Raw genomic sequence first — 24,410 nt, forward strand, 5'->3', positions numbered from 1 at the left:
TGTGTTAAATATCATGTATAGAAAATTTATATTGATCTAGCATTGTAGATCCATCTTAATCATGGATCTATTAAGCACTAAGAGGGATGCAATCTCTTGTAGTACAAAAATTTTTTAGAGTGAAAATATCTAAGAAAAATTTACACCACTAATAAATAATAATCATAATTTTATATTCATAGTATTTTTATTTTCTATTTAAATTTTTATATGTAAATTAATAGAACTTGTAATATATCTCAATGAAATAGAACAAAAAAAACACATTATTACTAAAATCATGATAAAATTTTCCCAATATTAAAAGCCATTTTCTCAAAAACATCATAGTTAATAAAAAAACTAAAATTGAAAAACATTATAATTAATGAAAAATAAAATTCACCATTACAAGATGAAGGCAAATGGGAATTTGGAATATTTGTGATGACAACACAAGGATCACAATCAAGTCAAACATGGAAATGACCTCACGATAAAATCCAACATGGAAATGGCCTCACAGGAACTTGGATGTCAATCTTAGAAATGACCTCATAGGGAATTGGAATTGGATGTCCTTCCATCTTATTTTGAAGAGAAAATTGTCGTTCTATATGTTCCTCACTGCTTTTCTTGCAAATGAAACTTAATAGGTTTCATCATTTGAAATAAATTTACATGTCATGTATTCACATGATTATTTTCCATTTTCTCGGATAAGAAGAATATATACAAATATCATACCTGCATATAGAGAAGTGTACCCAAAATGGCAAAAATTGCTCCTAGAGTGTTGATGTGATTGATTGGTGTGTGAAAGATAATGATGGATTAATTAATAACGGAAACCCTTTTCATTGTGTTGCATATGTTGAATGTTAATGGCAATATTTCATTTAGGGACATGTATGAAACTTGGTTGTACAGATGGTAGAATACACTCTGAGTAAACACCCACCTAGTAAGTTAAGTCAATTATTGGTTAGTAGAATTATCAAAATATTGTGCCAAAGTAAAAAAAAAAAAACATATAATAGAAGTGAATTTACAATGCAAATTGAGGACCAATGGTGTGTAGAGCCTTGTTCCATCTAGTGGCCCACAACCTCAGACCCTCCAAAACAAACGCAAAGGGTGTTAAAATAGCCAATGAGAGAATAGAGAGGCATTCGTAGTAGTTCATTCCCCCCATCGACTTCCCTTTCCCTGACATGCCTTTCTTGGAGAATATGTTCTGGAATACAAATGGAAGGTTAGATATCATGGCACCCATAAATCCTGCAATTATGCAAACATTTTCAATCAATCCTCTTTGATGAGCTTATTTATCATAATTAGAAGTATGCTTACTAGAGAAAAATTCTATGAATTAATAATATTTTTGTGTAAATTTTGTTGGAACCAATTAACGATACCTTTAAGGTTGAAATTGAGCTTCGTGGCTGCAGTGTGAGCACAACCCCCTATGATGGGTAATAGAGATAGGTAGACATGAAGTGGAAAATGTTGTTCGAGGAGGCACTGAGATACAACTATACTAAATGTTGATTCTACGCTATTGATGACGTGGGTGAAGGAAACAACCTTAGACATTCTCATAGTAGCTGCTACGTGTCCTATGTTGTGTGCAATGGAAACCTGTACTAAACACATTTTTTTGTTATAAATAACAATTTAGCATCAAAATATGTTAAAAATTGAACCAATTAATGACTAGAGATATGAAGGAGTTACAGAGATCAAAGCCTTTCAAAAGTGGAGAGAAGTCTCTAGGGCCTCCACCACTTTGGTTTCCCAAGTGGTGAGCATGATGGCTGAACCAGAAGTAAGGGATAGGGTGGAATGACTAGGCAACGAGCATGATCACTGAACTAGAAATAAGGGATAGGGTGGAAAATCACTTTCTCTCCACAACACTGAAAGAATTAGATGCTTCTGTAGCATATTCCACTATGTAACTTTGCTTGGGTCCATAAAATCACTTTCTCTCCACAACACTGAAAGAATCAGTTGCTTTCATAGCAAATTCCACTAGTAACCCTCAATCGCACTGGTACACCACAAATCTATAGCTCTTGACCAATTATTATTGACATTTTTTAACAATCTCACACAGTCTTTTGTCCAAGAAATAGGTACCTGAGGAATTATAGTTATCCCTAACTCAGATTTCCTTTGTAACAACTCAAATACTAAAACTTGAAATTTCCCTCCGCGTTTGAATACACTTCTTCCATACTACAAAAATAGCCCCATTTACGCAACTTTATGCATATCATCCACTGTCCATCACATCATATTTAACAGAAAATTCTAAGGTGCAAGCAGTGGAAGATCACAACGAGCATCAACAACAAGTTATCTAACTCTTAAAGGATAACCTCACTTTAGCGCAAAATGGAATGAAACAACATGAAAATCAACATTTCAGTGAAAGAAGTTTTAATGTAGGTGACAAGATATTTTTATGGCTACAACCATACACACATGTCCCTCAAGCAAGTTAAGAAGGATAATAAATTATCACCCAAGTACTATGGTCCTTACAAGATGTTGCAAAAGATTGTTACTATGGCATATAGATTGGAGAAGCTTGTATCTTCCTGAGTACACCCAATTTTCCATGTTTTATTCTTAAAGTTTATCATTGACAAGTTCCCAGTTCAAACAATATTGCCAGAACTTGACGAGGAAGGAAAAATCATATTGGAGCTTGAAGAAGTCACAGAAAAAAGAACTTGACATCTACGAAATTGATCAATTTTAGAGTCTTTGACTAAGTGGAAGAACTTACCTGCTAAAGATTCCACATGGGAGGATGAAAATTTTATAGAAAAGCATCTAGAACTACTTAAGCATTGATGAAAACACCTTTTTTGAAGGAGAAGAGCATGTTAGGTCCCTATAATACTAGTGTACCCCCTTATTGTTATTGTTAGTGTAGCCACCTATTGTTATTGTTGTGCCCTTACATTGTTATTGTTATGTAGGATCTAATTATATTGTGACCTCTTAGACTCCTATATATACCAAGGAGGTATTTTCATTTGAATCATCCAAGAAATTTTCATTTATGTGATGTAAAAGGAGGCTTACCCCCTGAAGAGGCTTATTTTGAAGTCTTTAATCTATTTTTTCTTCTATTTTGTGATCTGGTTACATAACATCGTTGTCATCTAAGACAATGGCTTGGTCACTGCAAGGAGATAAAGATAAGAGAAAATCACGAAGATTTAGAAATGGTCTCTAATACAATTTCAATGGGATCAACTTAAATCCCATAAACAAGATAATGAGGAGACAATTCAGTAATTTGAGCTTGTACCACTTCTGAGGAATTTATCTTAGTTTTTCAAATTGACAACTTTTCTCCTCTTCATTTATGATTTCTTCATTACTTGATTCAATGATAACCAAGATTCCATTATTTTCCCCAAAAATCATTTCATTGGGTGATGAAGATAAAAGAACATGAGAGATGTGACAATTTCTTCCTTTGAGGCCTGCGATTTTTCTTGAATTACACTTGAAAAAGAGACAAAGGTGGGCATGCTAAAATTAAACATATTATTTGGCTTATTTGTAACATGTGAATCATTAAAATATTCATGTAATTGATGATCAATATTTGATTCATAGTCATATTATTCCATAGAGAGGGAAACTAATCATTGAGGCCATTCCTTCAAATAATCTAAATCTATAGAAATTCCCACTATAGATCACCTGATAATGCAATATAATAAAGCAAAATACTTGATCTACTTCTACTATCAAACTTTGCAGAAGCTTAATCAATTTGAGCAAGATCAATTGGAACACATATAATAGAGAAGAAGAAATCATACACATAAGAAACACAGAAGAATACTCTGGGGAAAGCCTTAGCTAAAAAGCCCAACTCTGTATTATCATACAAGAGGAAATATAGTCCAGATTACAAAAAGAATCAGCTCATAAGCTATCCTGCCCTCTCTGCAATCCCTCTGCTACTCATAGACAGCCAAAGGCTTCTCACAAACCTTCTTCTCTGCCCTCCAAGCCTCCTATTTCCTTGTGCAGTTTTTCCTGTGGTCCAGTGCTTCCACAAGTGTGATTTCCACCTCACACTGCTCACTTGGCTAAGAAATAACTACACAAACTTGAAGGAGAGAAATCCTTCTCCATGGATGAGCTTCCTTTATAGGAAAAATCCATCCAACTGATAGTATACTGTCCCTCCTATGATCTCAACTAGGTTTGTCTGAACTAACATGCATGAGTTATTCATGAGAGAATATTCAATTATCTAAAGTGCAGCAGTTATATGCAAGCATGCATTAACTAACTGAACTCGCATTCATTTAAACAAACTGTTTAAATCAATCTAATTGGACTTGACTCAGTTAACTGAGCCAACTAGTTACAACTCAAATTACAACTCATCCTTATCTCTTTAACTGATGGATAAATCCCTCAACCAATGGAGAAACTGTTGCATGTCCTCACATAGACTTTATGTTTGCTTTTCCACAACTAATTAACTCATGGTGAATTAATTAATTTATTTTCAAACAGCTGTTAAGTTCAAATTCAAATTTTTACTTCCTATTTTAGTCCAGGGACTGACTAAAATTGGAATCTATCCCAAACTACTAAAAATAGCAATGCTATTTTTAGCACTTTCATTTTTCATTCCTTGTTGCTCAATCCAGCACTAGTACCCAAACTGCTATTTATAGCAGTGTTATTTTTGGCATTTCTTGTTGCCATTTTCAACACTCCCTCTCAACAAGAAAGGCATTCAACTTGAACCTGATCCTGTACCTTTGGAATGTTTTGCATGCAACACTTCTCCCAATTGTGGATGCTCCAACAACTCTAGAAACAAAAAAAACTCCCAACTAACCTCTTTGTTGGGCTAGAAACATACTCTGATGCTGAAGCTTTACCTGCTGCTGACAAGTGCTCCCTATATGACCTCTGAGCTACTGCAACACTCCATGCATCTCGCACCGTTGCACACCTCTCTGTGCCATCCTGCACTGGTGCAACACTCTTGTGCCTCTCGCATTGCTGCAAACTGCTAGCTCTACATAGTCCTGGGACTCCTGCACTGTAGCTCTCTTTGCCGCTCCATCTGCATCTGTCTCTACCCACTCAGCCAATCCTGCTACTCCACGTCAGGGCTCCTGTAGTAAAGTTGAATCAAAGAGGTTGGGTACCTCAAGGATCTTGTCCCTATTCCAGCCTTCTTGGGACGATCACTCCACATCGCCCCACCTCCTACCTAGAGGTATGGATGCATGTGATCCCTCTGCTCACCTGGATCGAAATTTCCCCCTATTGGAGGTCTCTGCATGAGTAGATACCTCCACTCTATCTCCTCTTGGCTTCCCCAGTTGTGGTTGCTCCACAACCTCCTAAAGCTACTTTACCAATTATGGCTCCTCCACAATTGTCTGAGACTTCTTTGGTGCTGCATGTTGAGAGGTAATTTACTCTCCTCTCAACCACCAAGTATCTAACCTTTGCCTTGCTCCTCAAGGCTTTGCATGCATATTGTACCTCAAGAGCATACAGGTTCTTGGCTAGCATACCAATCTATTTTATATTTCCTGCCATCACGAAATTTTCTGGAAAAAGAGCTGATTTTAAATCAGCGATATCTCCCTCATCCGAACTCCGATTTAGTCGATTTTTCTTTTTTTGAATTTGGGTATTTTTTCACAAGGAATCCAAATATGCTATTTGTTTCTAAAAATTTTGTACAGAAATTTTTAGATCTACTCTGAAAACTCTTGGTCCAAAACTCAAAACTTTGAAATCTCCTCTCAGTATACTATTCTCTCCTTTGATCACCTTTGCTCCGATACCATGTAGAAATTCCCACTGTAGATCACCTGATAATGCAATATACTAAAGCAAAATACTTTATCTACTTCTACTATCGAACTCTGCAGAAGCTTAATCAATTTGAGCAAGATCAATCGAAACACATATAACAGAGAAGAAGAAATCATACACATATGAAACATAGAAGAATACTCTGGGAAAGCCTCAGCTAAAAACCCCAACTCTGTATTATCATACAAGTGGAAATATAGTTTGGATTACAAAAAGAATCAGCTCACAAGCTATCCTGCTCTCTCTGCAATCCCTCTACTGCTCATAGACAGTCAAAGGCTTCTCACAAACCTTCTCCTTTGCCCTCCAAGCCTCCTATTTCCTTGCGTAGCTTTTCCTGGGGTCCAGTGCTTCCACAAGTGTGAATTCCCACCTCACACTGCTCACTTGGCTCAGAAATAACTGCACAAACTTGAAGGAGATAAATCCTTCTCCATTGATGAGCTTCTTTTATAGGAAAAATCCATCCAACGGATAGTACACTATCCCTCGTCTGATCTCAACTAGGTCTCTGTCTGAATTCACATGCATGAGTTATTCATAAGAGAATATTCAGCTATCTAAAGTGCAGAAGTTATATGAAAGTATGCATTAACTAACTAAACTCACATTAATTTAAACAAACTATTTAAATCAATCTAACTGGACTTGACTCAGTTAATTGAGCTAGCTAATTACAACTCAAATTAGAACTCATCCTTATCTCTTTAACTGATGGATAAATCCCTCAATCAATGGAGAAACTGTTGCGTGTCCTCACATAGACTTCATATTTGGTTTTCCACAACTAATTAACTCATGGTGAATTAATTTATTTATTTTCAAACAATTGTTAAGTTAAAATTCGAATTTTTACTTCCTATTTTAGTCCAAGGACTGACTAAAATTGGAATCTATCCTGAACTGCTAAAAATAGAAATGATATTTTTAGCACTTCCACTTTTCATTCCTTATTGCTCAATCCAGCACTGGCACCCAAACTGCTATTTATATCAGTGCTATTTTTAGCACTTCTATTTTTAGCATTTCTTGTTGCCATTTTCAACAAAATCCACGTCTTTCAAAGGAAATCTACAACAAAGATTGTGAAATACATTTAAAAAATATTTCAAGGATTCATTCACTTTCATTATAAGCTCATTGATCATTTTACACAATGTCTCAAAATTAAATTCTCCAAAAGAAGGTTTAAACTCATCAATGAAATATTTCACACCATCCTTTGATGAGACCTTCAAACGTGAGAGTGAAAATTATGCATGATGTACACCATTAGAGATACAACTTTCAAGAAATTAATAGATATGTTCAAATGCAGAAATCTCACCTTCACCATCAAATTTATTTTTTGATAAGAGATCAACCATATCAATAGGAGTTCCAAAAACTTTTCCATAAACACAACTCCAAATAGGGATTTGGGAAGAAGGCATTTGAAATCAAAATTTAAGACATGGATTCCTCATGGTCATTTTGTCACCTAGCTCTCCTTCTAGAGCCAAAATTGTGATGGGGAGAAATTCACTGCCAATGGTAAGGGGATGTCCCCAATATGATGTCCCAATTAAGCCTCACACAGTTTGGGATAGGAGTCCCATATGGTATGTGGGTTGATTTCCACCATATTTGTTTCTTTTCTCTTGAGTATTGAATGAAGAGATGTTAATGTGAGGCAAGTGTAAACATTGGAAGTGTGAGAACAAATCAACCCAAAAATGATGAACTTGAAGCGCATGATGTAAGAATGTAACAATACAACAATAAGACCAAGTACATCTCAAGAGGAGTTAGTTATCTAAATCCATCCAAGACATGCAACAATAAAATAACACTAGAAACTAATTGTAAAGTAGTTCACAACTAATGACTAGTGTAATGCATGGAATGAAAATGGAAAGATTCATGAGAAAACATATGAGCCACAAGCCATGTTGGCCCAAATGTCACACTAAGAGGGGAAGTGAATTAGTGTGAGGTCAATTTCACAATCTAGAAATCTTTATCAACATTCATCCATATAGTAATGAACCATAAGAATTATGTCATTAATTATCAATGCATCATCATATTAGTAGCATGACAAGAGAAAACAACAACACAATAGAGCATCACGTCACAAGGAGAAAAATGTTTTTAGGTGGAAAGCCAAATGAGATAAAACCGCCAAATATTATTCTTCTTAGTTTTCAATTATTTTAAATCAATTTTTAGTTCCCAACTTGCAGGAGTCAGCTACCCCCAAAATATGCAAGCTACCACTTGTGGGAGGCTATAACCTGATTGAGGCTCAAACCTTGAAGATGCAAGATACTTCTCATTGTGGACTACAACTCGATTGAGGCTTCAACCTATAGATTAAGTAGCCTCCAACATGCTTTAATATCTAACAAGATTAAAGGTTCTAACCTCGACAAATGAGTAGGCTCCAACTTTCTTTAGGCTCCAACCTGATTGAGGCTTCAACCTCTTTCATTTGCTTCCTTGTTGGCCTTTATTCCATCATGTTTTCAATCTGGATCCACAATCATAGAATATGACTAACTCATACATAAAGTTATAAACTACAATACATACCAACACTGAGCATACAACCTGCTATTGCAACAATCATTGTCCATAAAATAAAACAACTACAATAATAGTTTTCCATGAACCTATCACACAACCTGCAACCATTGTCTCAACTATGATCACTGTCAATCCTTGTTGCGGTTTTTCATATTTTTGTCCCAAAACTCTGCTCCAACCAAAACTGTAGTCTGATCATTCAAACCTTTTCTCTAAACCTATTATCTTCATGTATCTAACATACTTGCAATATGCTCATATACCTTCCAAACATAAATAATAGTTTCTATTCATCAATCATGAGCTAAAATATTGTCAAACCTATCTAGGTGCATTCATCTATGAGTTCTAATTTCCCAACATCTTCCAAATTCAATTTGGATAAAAAAACGACTCCAAAAACCCACAAAAAGTATAACAAACCATATAGTTAATTAATTATTTTACATCATCACAGTTTCAGGGTGCGTTCTATAAATTGACAGAAAAGTAGCATTGTTTCTACAAAATGACCATCAGATTCTAGTGCAGGACATCAAAACTGTCTAACAATGCTATAGAATGGGAAAATATATTAAAAAAAAAAAATAACATATTTGTGTCACAAGTCAAACTTAGTACCACCCACATACTATTCCAACGACTTACCGACTACACTCTTAGTGTGCATTGGCATAATGGGTGATCCTCATCTAATTATAGTAGAGTCACTATACTCAACGAATTCTACATTGAATCATCATACCTTTGTGGGTCCACGTTGTTATAGAATACTTATTGTGCTCAAGCTTGTCATCTCTTAGGGACCACAACAATAATGATATATGGCCTCACCTTCATCCACGATGACAATAATTTATGGCTTCGGCCTCATCCTTGGGATCTTCTATAATGGCATTAGTCTTGGTTACAATACTTCATTATGGTTACAACAATGCAATGGTATTGGCCTTTTCCATAGTGGAAATGAACTTGGTCACAAAGCTTCATTCTAGTAGCAACAATGTAATGGCCTCATATTCACACGCGGCCTCATCAACAATGGTAATAAACTTGATCACAAAACTTCATTATAGTAGCAACAATGTAATAGCCTCAAATTTATCCTCGACCTTGTCCACGATGGCAACAAAATCAGTCATAAAACTTCATTACAGTGGTAATAATGTAATGGCCTTGACTACAAGATTGGTGCAAATGCACTACATTAATATTCCATTCCAAAACATGACCAACCTTAGTCAAAATGATGGGAAAAACATATTCAACCAACCAGTCAACAAAACTAGATCAACAACTTTCGTTCTCTCAAACTAATAGGATTCAAGGGTAGCTCTTAAGATTCAAAATGAATGAGAAACTTTGATGCGGACCATAACAATATAAATCTCTAAACATGGTCACAAAAAACCATAACAATGAGATTTATTCACATATTTCTTATTGTTCTATATACATACATCTATCCATTGGGTCGTATATATATATATATATATATATATATATATATATATATATATATATATATATATATATATATATATATATATGTCTGGTAGACCTGAGCTACGAGGGAGGGTCGACCATACGTCTTTGGTTTAAGGAGTTAAACCAATTGTTTTGCACTGATAATATTCATGATATGGACAAGTTTAATTTTAGATAGAGAGACTCGCAGCTTCTTAGCCCATCTGATCTTGCCTTATGACCGTGAATAAAGGGTTAATGGTCATGCTTTTGTTGGCATCCTTATGACATCATAATGGCCATGTGGCATTCCCTTAGAGGGCTACATGTTGTATAATTTTGAGCCTATTGGACAACTCAATATGCCATATCTTACTACCATGTGGGAACCTTTGGTGGCTCCACATTGGCGAGTTGATGTCATCCAAAAATGTATGCATTGTGCTATGTGTTGAACATTAATAGGCCCATGTCAATATCCATTAATTGCTTCCACATGTCATCAATCAATTGGTCCTGTGGGACCGATTAAACCTTGATCATCTTTCCTACCATCTGGTCATTGATATGTTGAGAACACGATGGATTTATATAAGATTTGCATGATCTTTAACTATGTTAACTAGTGTGTGACTTTATGCTCTCATAGCCATTGATCTACTTGTTCAAATGTGGATCCACTCCCAACTTGCATGATCTTTAACAATTAAATATTTTTGGTTTTTCCATATAGTTTGGCCTTTAATTTTTCCCCCAGACTAATACTAATTTTTAATAGGCCATAACTTCTCATCCAAGAGGATTTTTTCTGAGTGAAATATATTGTTGGAAAGGCATTGAAGAGCACTGCACAACTATGCTATTTGTAAGAGCATTTTAACATCTTAGCTTCATCAAAAAGTCAAATAAATTCAAGCACCCACATCCTCATTTAATGATACCTTGTGAAAGGTCAAGCTATCATACTACTCCACAAAGTGACTTGTTTCTCTTTGATCACCAAGGATGGTATTGATTCTGTTCTCCATACATCCCTTTTGACAAGGATGAAATCCTTTTTTCGTCAATGAAAACACTATCCGCAACAATCTCCCCATTTTTAATTGATGGAAACACCCTTAGATATTGTTGGTCTTTGGATGTTAAAGAAAATCAAGGACTCCAAGAAATGTGGTACAATCTCTCCTCGCTATAAAAATAAGTGCAATTCCTCCCATATTTCATGGTAAAATAAATTTATGCAATCTCTCCCCTTTTGAAATCAATGGAAAATAGTCACATATATCTGCAAAAAGCTAACATGTAGATGAACCTGTATGAGTACCTATTCCTTGATGATCTTGTGGACCTGTCATAAACCATTCTCTTGCGTTTCTAACTTATAGTCTCCCCTTACAACCATGCTTCCACTATAGGTTCCCCCTAATACTATGCTTATATTACTTACTTATGATTGTTCCTATTTTATCCCTGAGATGTTTTTGTACTCTCCATTAGGTCATGCATTCTTTTTACAAGCGATATATCACCATCAAAACATAGTCTAGATACTTCCTTCACAATTGCTTCTTCAAGTTTTGATTTAGGAATTTATGATCTTGAAGAGACTTTATCCAAAAGATTAGATCGAAGAAATAAAACCTAACAGAGGCCCTCCTTAACCTCTTCTCCATATTCCAACACTAATAGGAAATCTTCCCTTATCATACCATCCAAGGCTAAGTTTGTAATTTCATGCTATATGGCCCTCATTGTGACATATGTGACATTCAACATTAGTATTAAACACTTGCAGATGTGGCTGATGCATTCTTTTGATTTGTTCGACATATCTTCGTCTAGGTACCTAATCTTATCCTCTATATATGACCATATCATTGGTGTAAAAATCTTGAACTTTATGTCTAAACTTAGTACATGAGTAACAATAACCAAGAAACTTGATTTCGTACCTAGGGAAGGAAGGAGATCTCGATCTTCTGAGGATGCCTTTTGGAGGAGTCATGGTTTCTTGTTGTCCAACCAGAGCATGAGGCATATTTATCTATTCATTTTTAAACATGTTTCATTAATCCTAATGCATGCTTTGTGATTAAAAATATTCATTGTTTTTCCTACATTAATTTTACTTGTGGATCCTTTCTATTGATTTTTTTCATTTTGGTTCCCTTTGGAATTTCCTTTACAATCATTGAAATGAACCTACTTTACTTGATGTACTACTTTCTTTGGATATTCATGTGAGATATTATTTGATTTTATAAAAGTTTGATCAATCTTCTTTGGACTTGATGAGCCAGGGGGACCATTATTTTTAATAGCCAAGGCCTGTCTCGATAGGTGGAGGCCTATTCATGCGAAGAATATGATCTAGAGAATCAATGCTTTTGTTGAACTTTGAACTAAGCTACTACAATTTTTCTCTTAAGAGGACAAATTCCTCTTCCAATCTTTCACACTTTCTTTTCTTTCTCGTTCAACTATTCAAATAGGCATCCTTTTATTCTTTTTTCTTCTTCTAGTTCAATTTTGAGGGAAACAATAGTGTATTCATTTAGACTATTTTCATAAGATTTCTAATTTCCCCTTCAAGATCCACTTCTGCTTCGAGTTCTTCAACCTCAGCTGAATAGTATTTTATTTCTTTCTTCATCGACCATGCTTGCACTGATTTCACTATCCCTTTGTTCCTTTTAGTAAAAGTTCTTTGTCTTCTGTATTTACTTCTTCTTTTGATTTTTTTTTTTTTTTTTGAATTCATCGTCACTTTCATTCAACTTAGCATACAAATAATTAGATTCATAGTAACCAATTACTCCATATTCAAAACATTTTAAAGGAAACTTACCCTTGAACTTGTTGGTTCCTCTCTTGAGTTTTTGAACAAACTTTGTTTCTTCTTCATCAAAATTAGAGTCTTCTTCGTCCTTTTGCTTATTTTTTTCTTTTTCTGCCTTGAAAATTGCTTCCTTGACCCTTGAATTATCTTCTTTGATTCTCAACACAAATGCAGAAAGATTTCCATGGAGTTGATCCACTGCCATCTTTTCAGCGTCTATTAATTCTTCAAGGGAAAATACTTTAGGGTTGAATCTTCATAGAAGTGATCTCAAGATTTTTTGAACTACATAACTATTAGGGACATCTTCACCAAGACCTACAATGGAGTTAGCTATGTTTTCCACATGAATGAAATATAAAGCAATGTTCTCATAATCTTCCATCTTCAAACTTTTAAATTGTCTTCTAAGAGCTTGTAATCATACTTCTTTAAATTTCTTATCACCTTCATAATATTTTAGAAGTTTAATCCATACCTCACGTGATAACTTTCATTGTATTAATTTTATGTATTTTGACTTCACTAATCCTCTCAGGATAACATGCTTCACTTCTACATTATGTGTGAAAACTACCTTCTCTGCTATATCTATTGGAGTAGCATTGGGGATTTTATATTTTGTGTTCACAATTTCCCAAACTTCTACTCCTAAGGAGATGAGATATGTCTCCATCCTTATCTTCTAGAATGCATAATTTGTTCCATCAAACATGGGGGGATTCCCCACTTCTCTGGTACTTTCCATTTTGTCTTGATGTTTGACCTTCTAGTATGTAGAAATTCTCACTGTAGATTAAACTGATTATGCAATGTACTAAAGAAAAATACTTAATCTACTTCTACTATCAAACTTGTGGAAGCTTAATCGATTTTGAGCAAGATCAAACAGAACACATATAACAGAGAAGAAGATTCAATCACACATGAAACACAGAAGAATACTCTGGGGAAAGCCTCAGCTAAAAACCCCGCTATTTGTATTATCATACAAGTGGAAATATCTCAGGATTACACAAAGCTTTAGCTCTCAAGCTATCTAGCTCTCAGTACAATCCCTCATTGCTGCTCATAGACAAAATAGACAACACATATGCCTTCTCCTCTGTCCTTCAAGCCTCCTATTTCCTTGCGCAGTTTTCGCTGGGTCCTCCAGCTCTAACCTGTGTGATTCTCACCTCACACACTGCTCAGACCTCTGTAGAAATTGCACAATCCTGAAGGAATGAATTCCTTCTGCATGCAAGAGATTTTCTTATAGGAAAATCCTAGCAAATTATAGTAAATTGTCCCTACCTTTGATCTCAACTGGGTCTTTGTTTGAATTGACATGCATGATCTATTTATGAGAGAATATTCAATTACCTAGAGAGCACTAATTGCATGCATGCATGCATTAACTGACTGAACTCACAATTAGTTCCACAAACTGATTGGAACTAATTTAACTGGAATTAACTTAGTTAACTGAGATAACTAATTACAACTCAAATACAACTCATCCTTATCTCCTTAATTAAGGGATAACTTCCTCAATCAAAGGGATAATTATTACATGACTTCACAAAGACTTCATGTTTGAATTTCACCAACTAATTAACTCAAGATGAATTAATTAATTATTTTTCAAACAACTAGTGAGACTAAATTTGAATTTTAATTCAAGGACAAATTAAAATTGGAATATATCCTAAAATGCTATCTTTAGCAAAGCTATTTTTAGCATTTCTTGTTGCTATTTTCAACACTCCCTCTCAACAAGAAAGGAATTCGACCTGATCCCAATCCTGAACCTTTGGAATGTTTTGCATCCAACACTTCTCTCTAGTGTTGTTGCTCCAACAACTCCAGAAACAAAAAAAAATATCCAACCTGAATCAGAATGATGCCTCTGTCATCAAAGTCTCTAACTGTTATTGCCTCTATCGACTGAAAACTCTGCACCTTTATGCTCTTTAGTATCTGACTTCTCTAGCCCCTGTCACTTTGATATCTGACTCCATCAATCACACTGATTCCTCCTGTTGCATCCATGCTGCTGCTGGTCCTATCTCCTAGCACTGCATTCGCACTGCACCTCCTCTCATCATGTTGCATCGTGTTGCGCATTGCTGCACTGCAACTCAGTTACTGAGAAGTAAGTAACTGATCTATTGGGCTATAAACACCCTTTGATGTTGGAGCTCCTCTGTCATTCCATCCTCATCTGTCTCTTCCTACTCAGCCAATCCTGCTACTCCTCGTCAGGGCTCCCGTAGCAAGGTCTAATCAAATAGGCTAGGTACCTCAAGGATCCTGCCCCTATTTTAGCCTTCTTGGGACTATCTCTTCACATTGCCCCACCTCACACCTAGAGGTATGGATGCATGTGATCCTTCTACTGACTTCTCCAATTGTGGCTCCTCCACAATTGTCTGAGACTTCTTCTTGCGCTGCATGTTGAGAGGTAACGTGTAGAAATTTTGAATAATATGACACTTATTCACGGAGATTATCCTGATTATACACTATTTGTGGAATGCATGCATAATACATAACCTCCTCTACGTTGATCATCAATTTGCAAAATAAAAACATTCGCATGCACACATTGAAACACATCAATAACACATATCAACACAGTATGTAACTGGGGAAAGCATACAGCTGAAAACCCCCAACTATCTATATATTATATTGATTTAGAACATGTAACAATACATAGTACAATACTCCTCACAAGTACTCAGTACTATATCCACCTGTTACACACAAAACTAGCTCAGATCTGAATCAATCATAGGTTCAAATCTCCTCCGCTTCTTGCTTGCCTCCACTGCGCAATCCTGCATGAGAATAGATGAGAATGGCTGATCCAAACTCGTATTTCCCTTGGCTGAACCACACAATCCTCATTGGCAATACTCAATCCATTGATTGTGCAAATCTCATGCACAACTATAGTCACAACTGACAGCTGTCTTGCCCTTTCACTCACCTCTAACACTTGTCTCTATTGAACTGTCCATGCATTGAGTTAAATGATGTATTCTTTATTTAATTTATGAGTTAATAATTAGTGAATTAATTAATAATTAATTCACATCACTCATCACTAGTGTATTTGCAGTTAAACTAAATACAACTAGTTCAACTAAGTCAAACTGAACACAACTCCATCAACTCCTCAATCAACTCCACCAAACTCAATCACTTGAGTTCTCACTGAATTCCATCATGCAATAGCTCAATTGACCCATAAGAAAAGTGTATTTCCTTCTGACAGCCGCATGTGCCACATCTGTAGCTCAAACTGAAGTGGTCCAAGAGGATAAGATAATGTTTATAGTCCAAATATTATTAAGAGCTAATAATATTCGACTGTTCTATTTTTAGCCTGGCAGTCTAAAAATAGACTCCACCCATATGTCTAAAAATAGAAGTCCATATATTTTTACCAACATGACCAATCATCCACAAATAGCATCCTGCAACTCATAGACCATGATCCATATGTCTAAAAATAGACTTTGCGCCAAAAATAGCCTACGGGCCCACTTAGTGAAGGCGACTCCTTTCCACTAAGCTCCATCATCTTGTTGCATTTTCAACAGTCCCTCTCAACAAGATATGGATTATCTGCAACCCCTATCCTGCAACTCTGGAATGTTCTGCATGCAACACATTTTCCCGGTCCACTTGCTCCAACAACACTTGGAACAAAAACACTCCCAACTGACCACTCTGTTGGGATAGGAACATACTCTGATGCTGAAGCTCTACCTGCTGCTGACAAGTGCTCCCTCTCTGACATCTTCGCTACTGCAACATCTCCATGCATCTCGCACCATTGCACACTTCTCTGTGCCACCTAGCACTGTGCAAAACACTTGATCCTCTCGCATTGTTGCAGCCTGCGAGCTATGCGTTGTCCTGGGATTCCCTACACTGTCGCTCTCTCTGATGCTCCATCTGCATCTGTCTCTACCCAATCAGTCAGTTCCTGCTACTCCACATCGGGGCTCTCGTAGCAAGGTCTCATCCAAGAGGTTGGGTACCTCAAGGATCCTGCCCCTCCTCCTTGGGGCGATCATTCTATATCGCCCCACCTCCTACCTGGAGGTATCGCTGCATGTGATCCCTCAGCCCACCTGGCTCGAAGTTTCCCCCTACTGGAGGTCTCTGCATGAGTAGATGTCTCTACTCAATCTCCTCTCAGCTTTCCTTGTCGTGGCTGCTCCACAACCTCCTGAAGCTACTGCACCAATCGTGGCTCCTCCACAATCGTCTGAGACTTCTTCTGGCTCTGCATGTTGAAAGGTAATATACGCTCCCTCTCAACCACCAAGTCTCCATCAATTGCCTCACTGCTCAAGGCTTTGCATGCATCTTGAACCTTAAGAGCATACAGGTTCTTGACCCATGAACCAATCTGCTTCACCTGTCTAGTGATGATGTGTCTAAGGAAAACCTTTCCCTTACTAAAGACTACATCACAGCCTCTGTCTTCCAGCATCACGATCGACACTAAGTTTCTCTTTAGTCCTGGTACATACTTGACATCGGTCAAGGTAAGGTGAGCTCCATGTTCCCTCTGAAAAATAACCGTGCCTACACCCGAGACACTATACTTCTCATCATTACCCATCGCTATGAGTATCTGGAGATCTTTCTCCTCCAAAGTACTAAACAAACTCTTGTCACCGGTCATGTGGAAAGAAGCTCCATTCTCAAGAAACCAACCACTTCCCACCATGGATGAAACCATACATGCGAAGAGTGTGAAATCCAACTCAAACTATGAAGCAAGTGCCTCACCTTTAGATCCTTCCCCGGATCCCTTCTTGGACTTCTTCTTTGGGCAATTAGTAGCATAATGGCCCAACTCATGACAAAGAAAGCATCACGCTTTCGATTTCTCAACCTTCTTCCCATCATTGGAAGAACTGGATTAGGAAAGAGAACCCTTCTCCTTCCCCTTCTTTGCTTTGGTAGCCAAAGAACAATTTTCTTCATCAGATGCCTTTGATGAATATCCGTCCCTGGTATTCTGCCTGATCTCCTCTTGCACAAGATCTGACCAAAGTCTCTCCCATCCTGGAAATTTCTCCTGACCATTGACAGAGTCCTGATAGGAATGCCAACTATTCGAAAGACCAAGAAGAGCCAAGCTCACCAATTCCTCATCATCGACAGTCACCCCCACACTTCCCAGCTCATCCCGACATTGGGTGAACTTCGTGAGATACTTGGGCATACTATCTCCATTCTCACACTTAATGTTTATGAGTTTATCCTTGAGCGCCAACTTCCTCTGGTTGCTCTTGCTTTGGAATAAATCTGTCAATGCTTTCCACATCAAGTATGGAGAAGCCATTCCATGCAGGCTGGATACAATGTGATCCTTCACACCCTCCAACAAAATCCTTCGACACTTTGTTGTCTTCTTTTGCCAAACCTCAACGTGAGCAGCATCAGTAGGCTTTGGGACCTCAGCCTCTATGAAATCCTTCAACCCATTGTCATCTAACACCGCCTCCATCCTATATTTCCATGCAATATAATTCGATCTGCCCTCAAGATCATACTCCAATTGCAATCCGTTGAAAGACATTTCAACTTTGACACCAAGAAAACACTACTGCAAATTCGAATTCCACCATCTCAAAAATCAACTGCTTCTAATCTAAAATTCATGAGAACAAAGTATTTCTTGTACAGAGATTGATTGTATGGGATTTTACCGGATATCTCACCTTCCAAAGGAAGGATGAATCCAGAGGCTACCTGGCCCGATTACAGACTCTGCCTGAACAAATAAAATGTAAACACTTTCTGAAGAATAGGTCTGATGATCAACTCTGCTCTGATACCATGTAGAAATTTTGAATAATATGACACTTATTCATATATATTATCCCGATTATACACTATTTGCGGAATGCATGCATAATACATAACCTCCTCTACGTTGATCATCAATTTGCAGAATCAAAACATTCGCATGCGCACATTGAAACACATCAATAACACATATCAACACAATATGTAACCGGGGAAAGCATACAACTGAAAACCCCCAACTATCTGTATATTATATTGATTAAGAACATGTAACAATACATAGTACAATACTCTTCACAAGTACTCAGTACTATCTCCACCTGTTACACACAAAACTATCTCAGATCTGAATCAATCACAGGTTCAAATATCCTCCGCTGCTTGCCTGCCTCCACTGCGCAATCCTACATGAGAATAGATGAGAATGGCTGATCCAAACTTGTATTTCCCTTGGTTGAACCACACAATCCTCATTGGCAATACTCAATCTATTTATTGTGCAAGTCTCATGCACAACTATAGTCACAACTGACAGCTGTCTTGCCCTTTCACTCACCTCTAACACTTGTCTCTACTGAACTGTCCATGCACTGAGTTAACTGATGTATTCTTTAGTTAATTTATGAGTTAAATAATTAGTGAATTAATTAATAATTAATTCACATCACTCATCACTAGTGTATTTGTAGTTAAACTAAATACAACTAGTTCAACTAAGTCAAACTGAACACAACTCCATCAACTCCTCAATCAACTCCACCAAACTCAATCACTTGAGTTCTCACTGAAGTCCATCACGTAATAGCTCAAATGACCCATAAGAAAAGCGTATTTCCTTCTGACAGCTGCATGTGCCACATCTGTAGCTCAAACTGAAGTGCTCCAAGAAGATAAGATAATGTTTATAGTCCAAATATTATTAAGAGCTAATAATATTCGACTGTTCTATTTTTAGCCTGGCAGTGTAAAAATAGACTCCACCCATATGTCTAAAAATAGAAGTCCATATATTTTTACGAACATGACCAATCATCCACAAATAGCATCCTACAACTCATAGACCATGATCCATATGTCTAAAAATAGACATAGTCTAAAAATAGACTTTGCGCCAAAAATAGCCTGCGGGCCCACTTAGTGAAGGTGAATCCTTTCCACTAAGCTCCATAATCTTGTTGCATTTTCAACATAATGTACTCTCCCTCTCAACCACCAAGTCTCTAACATTTACCTTACTCCTCAAGGCTTTGCATGCATCTTGAAACTCAAGAGTGTACATTTTTTTGTACCCATGAACCGATCTGTTTCACTTGACCCGTGGTGATGTGTCTAAGGAAAACCTTTCCCTTACTGAAGACAACATTGTAGCCTTTATCCTCCAACATCTCGATCAATACCAAGTTTTTCTTCATTCCAGGCACATACTTTACATCAGTCAGGGTGAGAGGAGCTCCATGCTCCCTCTAAAACAGAACCATACCTTCACCTGAAACACCATGCTTTCCATCATCGTCCATCTCTATGTGCATTTGGAGGTCCTTCTCCTCCAAGGTACTGAATAAAATCTTATCGTCAATTATGTGGAGTGAGGCTCCACTATCCAGAAACCAACCACAACTCATCATCGATGAAACCATGCTTGCGATGAGGGTAAAATCCAATTCAAACTGAGAGGCCAATGCCTCACCTTCAGATCCTTCCGAGGATCCCTTCTTGGATTTCTTCAATGGACAATTAGTTGCATAATGGCCCACCTCTTGACAATTAAAGCATCTCACTTTAGATTTATCAATCTTCTTCCCACCATGAGAAGAACTCGATTTGGGATGAGAATCCTTCTCTTTCCCTTTCCTTTCCTTACTCACTAAGGCTAGATTTTTTTCATCCTCCTTGGATGAAGAACCATCTCCAGTGCTCCTCTTGATCTCCTCCTGCATCAGATCTGACCACAGTCGTTCCCAATCTGGTAGTTTCTCTCTTCCATTCACCGAGTCCTGGTAGCTATGCCAACTCTTAGGAAGACTGCTGAGAGCAAGACTCACCATATCATCATTACCTATCGTGATTCCTACACTTCCAAGCTCATATTTGCAGGTGGTTAGCTTGTTCAGATATGTAGAGATTGTGTCACCCTTTTCACACTTGATTTTCCGAAGCTTTTCCTTTAACACCAGCTTCCTCTGGTTGTTGTTGTTCTGATATAGGTCCTTCAATGTCTTCCACATTGAAAACAGAGTCTCCTTCCCATGGAGACTCGAGAAAATATGGTCTCGAACTCCCTCGAGAAGAATCCTCCTCGCTCTCACCACACATTTCTTCCATTCCTCCAATTCTTGAGCATTAGCTGCTACTAGCTTGGGGACTTCTTGATCAATGAATTCCTTCAAACCATTGTCTTCTAATACCGCTTCCATGTGATCCTTCCATGCTATGTAATTCGAGCTGCCATCCAGGGCATACTCGAGTCTCAAGCCATTGAACGCCATTGGTGAACTTTGAGATGTGATAAGAAATCGAGTTTTGTACTTACAATCAAGGACTTCAAACTTAGAACTTCTCCCTTATTTGTATAATGTTCTCTGCTTTGATCACCTTTGTTCTGATACCATGTAGAAATTCTCACTGTAGATTAAAATGATTATGCAATGTACTAAAGAAAAATACTTAATCTACTTCTATAATCAAACTTGCGGAAGCTTAATCGATTTTGAGCAAGATCAAACAGAACACATATAACAGAGAAGAAGATTCAATCACACATGAAACATAGATGAATACTCTGGCGAAAGCCTCAGCTAAAAACCTCACTATCTGTATTATCATACAAGTGGAAATATCTAAGGATTACACAAAGCTTTAGCTCTCAAGCTATCCAGCTCTCAATACAATCCCTCACTGCTGCTCATAGACAAAATAGACAACACATATGCCTTCTCCTCTGTCCTCCAAGCCTCCTATTTCCTTGTGTAGTTTTCCCTGGGTCCTCCAACTATAACCTATGTGGTTCTCACCTCACACATTGCTCAGATCTCTGTAGAAATTGCGCAATCCTGAAGGAATGAATTCCTTCTGCGTGCAAGAGATTTTCTTATAGGAAAATCCTAGCAACTCATAGTACATTGTACCTGCCTTTGATCTCAACTGGGTCTTTGTCTGAACTGACATGCATGAGTTATTTATAAGAGAATATTCAGTTATTTGGAGAACACTAGTTGCATACATGCATGCATTAACTGACTGAAGTCACAATTAGTTCCACAAACTGTTTGGAACTAATTTAACTGGACTTAACTCTGTTAACTGAGCTAACTAATTACAACACAAATACAACTCATCCTTATCTCCTTAATTAAGGGATAACTTCCTCAATCAAAGAGATAGCTGTTGCATGACTTCATAAAGACTTCATGTTTGAATTTCACCAACTAATTAACTCAAGACGAATTAATTAATTATTTTTCAAACAATTGGTGAGACTAAATTCGAATTTTAATTCAAGGAAAAATTAAAATTGGAATATACCTGAAATGCTATCTTTAGCAAATCTATTTTTAGCATTTCTTGTTGTTATTTTCAACATAGTGGTTAGCTCTTCATGAAGGCACATGTGCTATCACCACTTGTTGGCCCAAAAGTCACACTGAGAGGGGGTAGTGAATTAGTGTGAGGTCAATTTCAAAGTTTAACAATCTTTCTTAACATTCATCCATATAGTAATGAACCATAAACATTATGTCATTAATTATATCAATGCATCTTCATATCAGTAGCATGACAAGAGCAAACAACAAGACATGAATGCATGACATCACAAGGAGACAAAAAAAATTTAGGTGGAAACCCAAATGGGAGAAAACCACTAAATCATCTTATACCCAATTTTCAATTCCTTTACATCAATTTGCAAGCCCCAACTTGTGGGAGTCAATTACCGCCAAAATATGCAAGCTTCCACTTGTGGTAAGCGACAACTTGATTGAGCCTATGACCTCAAAGATGTAAAATGTTACTCACTGTAGGTTACAACTTGATTGAGGTTGCAACCTCTAGATTGAGTAGGCTCCAACTTGATTGAGGCTCCAACCTTAGCAAATGAGTAGGTCCCAACCTACTCTAGGATCCAACCAAATTAAGGCTTCAACTGCGTTCTTTTGCTTCATTATGGACCTCTATTTCATCACATTTTCAAACTGAATCCATAATCGTAAAATATCATTGGGTCATACATAAATTCTTGAACTGCAATACCAACTGATACTGAACATACAACCTACTACTATGTTGAAGCGTCGAAAATCAGGTCTACAACAAGGGGGATACCCGCCCGATCCAGACCTTGGTTGGCAGCGCCTTTTCCGTTTGGTATAGCGGGTCTGAATGGGGATATGGGACCAGTTTCCCAATATGTATGTGTGTGTGAGAAAGATGGATATTTCTGTTTCCAACAGTTTCTAAATGGAATACTTCTACTCTAATTCTAATCTAATAATAAGGAAATTATATTCTAATAATCAGAAACATGTAAATCTATACTAACACGGGGTGAGATTTTTCTTCTATGCAATCTAAAATGATTTCAAACAACAACTGGTAATAAAGATCATTCAGATGTTATGAGAAAAGAGTTCAATAAAGATGAACCACTGTGTATAAAAAGTTAGACGAAACAGTTGTGAAAAATATATCGCATAATGAGCTATTCATACACTAAGCATAAATAAATAACTATCATCATACAAAAGTTCCAAATGATAACACAGGCATTCATACATTAATAAATAAATAACTGAACTGAAAATCACTCTAACACAAGGCAGAAATAGTTAAGAGATAGAAATACCATTTATAACTAGTCCTACTCATGAGCTTCGAGTGATAACGATTTATCTCTTCTTGATCAAATATCTACTAAGAGTACAAAAGTGCAACATCAGTAGCAGATATCAAAAGCAAACATCAATAAATCTTGTTCCTTTCATTCATCAAAACCTCCACAGAGGGTACGAAAGTGCATGTTCTAGGGATAAGTTTTTGATAAATTTCAAGACCCTTCTCTAAATGCATGAGAAGGGTTTAAATACTACTAACTAAATCTAAAAATAAATTATTACAAAAATATAGGATGCGGTTTAAATGACCGTCCTCTTTTCAGGAAAATAAAACAAAATTAAACTAAAATTGAATCTAAAATTAAACTACTTCTGTATTTGGTCCTTGAAATCGCACGCATGCAGCATCTGTTTGAGAAGAGTCGGCTGACCGACTTCCGATTTTAGCTGAGCTGAGAAAACAGAATTGACGAGAGCTGGCGCCATATTTTCGGCCGAATTGATGATGCACTTAATAGTCATCCACTGGCTATGTGGCTTTACCAAGTAAGCCCAGTAATAATCCCAGTTCAACTTGGTTAACCCTTGGATTTCTTGTGCCTTTTCTTGGGCCTTCTGTTTCCAATCTGCCTGTAGTTGCTGTGTGTTAGGTAAATATCCTGGAGTGGTCTCTGCGATCAAATTTGTCCTGTGCAAATTTTCATTTACACAATCAATAATACTGCTTGTTGCCGTGGCTGCTCCTTCTGCTACTTGCTCTACCTCTCTGATTTGCTCGTCCCATTTGTTAAAGAGCATTTCTTTATGATTTTCATTTATCCTTGGTGCACCTACTCTTTTTCCTTCGTCTGTTTCTTTCCAAGCCAAATATTCAGTCACCCATTTATCAATTAGATCATAGTCACTTCGTAAATCTACCACTTGATTAGTGGTTTTATCACTTATTTCACAATAATAGCTCCACTGCGATATCTTTTGGCCCAACGTTTCTTATTGCTGTAGTAATTTTTCGTTCA

The 24,410-nt window shown here is 37.0% G+C and overlaps 1 pseudogene; it reads right to left on the bottom strand.

Annotated features, from left to right (window-relative positions):
• Nucleotides 1-720: 720 nt before the first annotated feature.
• On the bottom strand, nt 721-12,947 carry LOC149237829 (glucose-6-phosphate/phosphate translocator 2, chloroplastic-like; annotated as a pseudogene).
• Nucleotides 12,948-24,410: the final 11,463 nt, after the last annotated feature.

The sequence above is a fragment of the Pinus tabuliformis genome, chromosome 8 (genome assembly GCF_031772625.1).
Source record: "Pinus tabuliformis cultivar Carrire ecotype Pingquan chromosome 8, CPIR1, whole genome shotgun sequence".
Taxonomy (NCBI): domain Eukaryota; kingdom Viridiplantae; phylum Streptophyta; class Pinopsida; order Pinales; family Pinaceae; genus Pinus; species Pinus tabuliformis.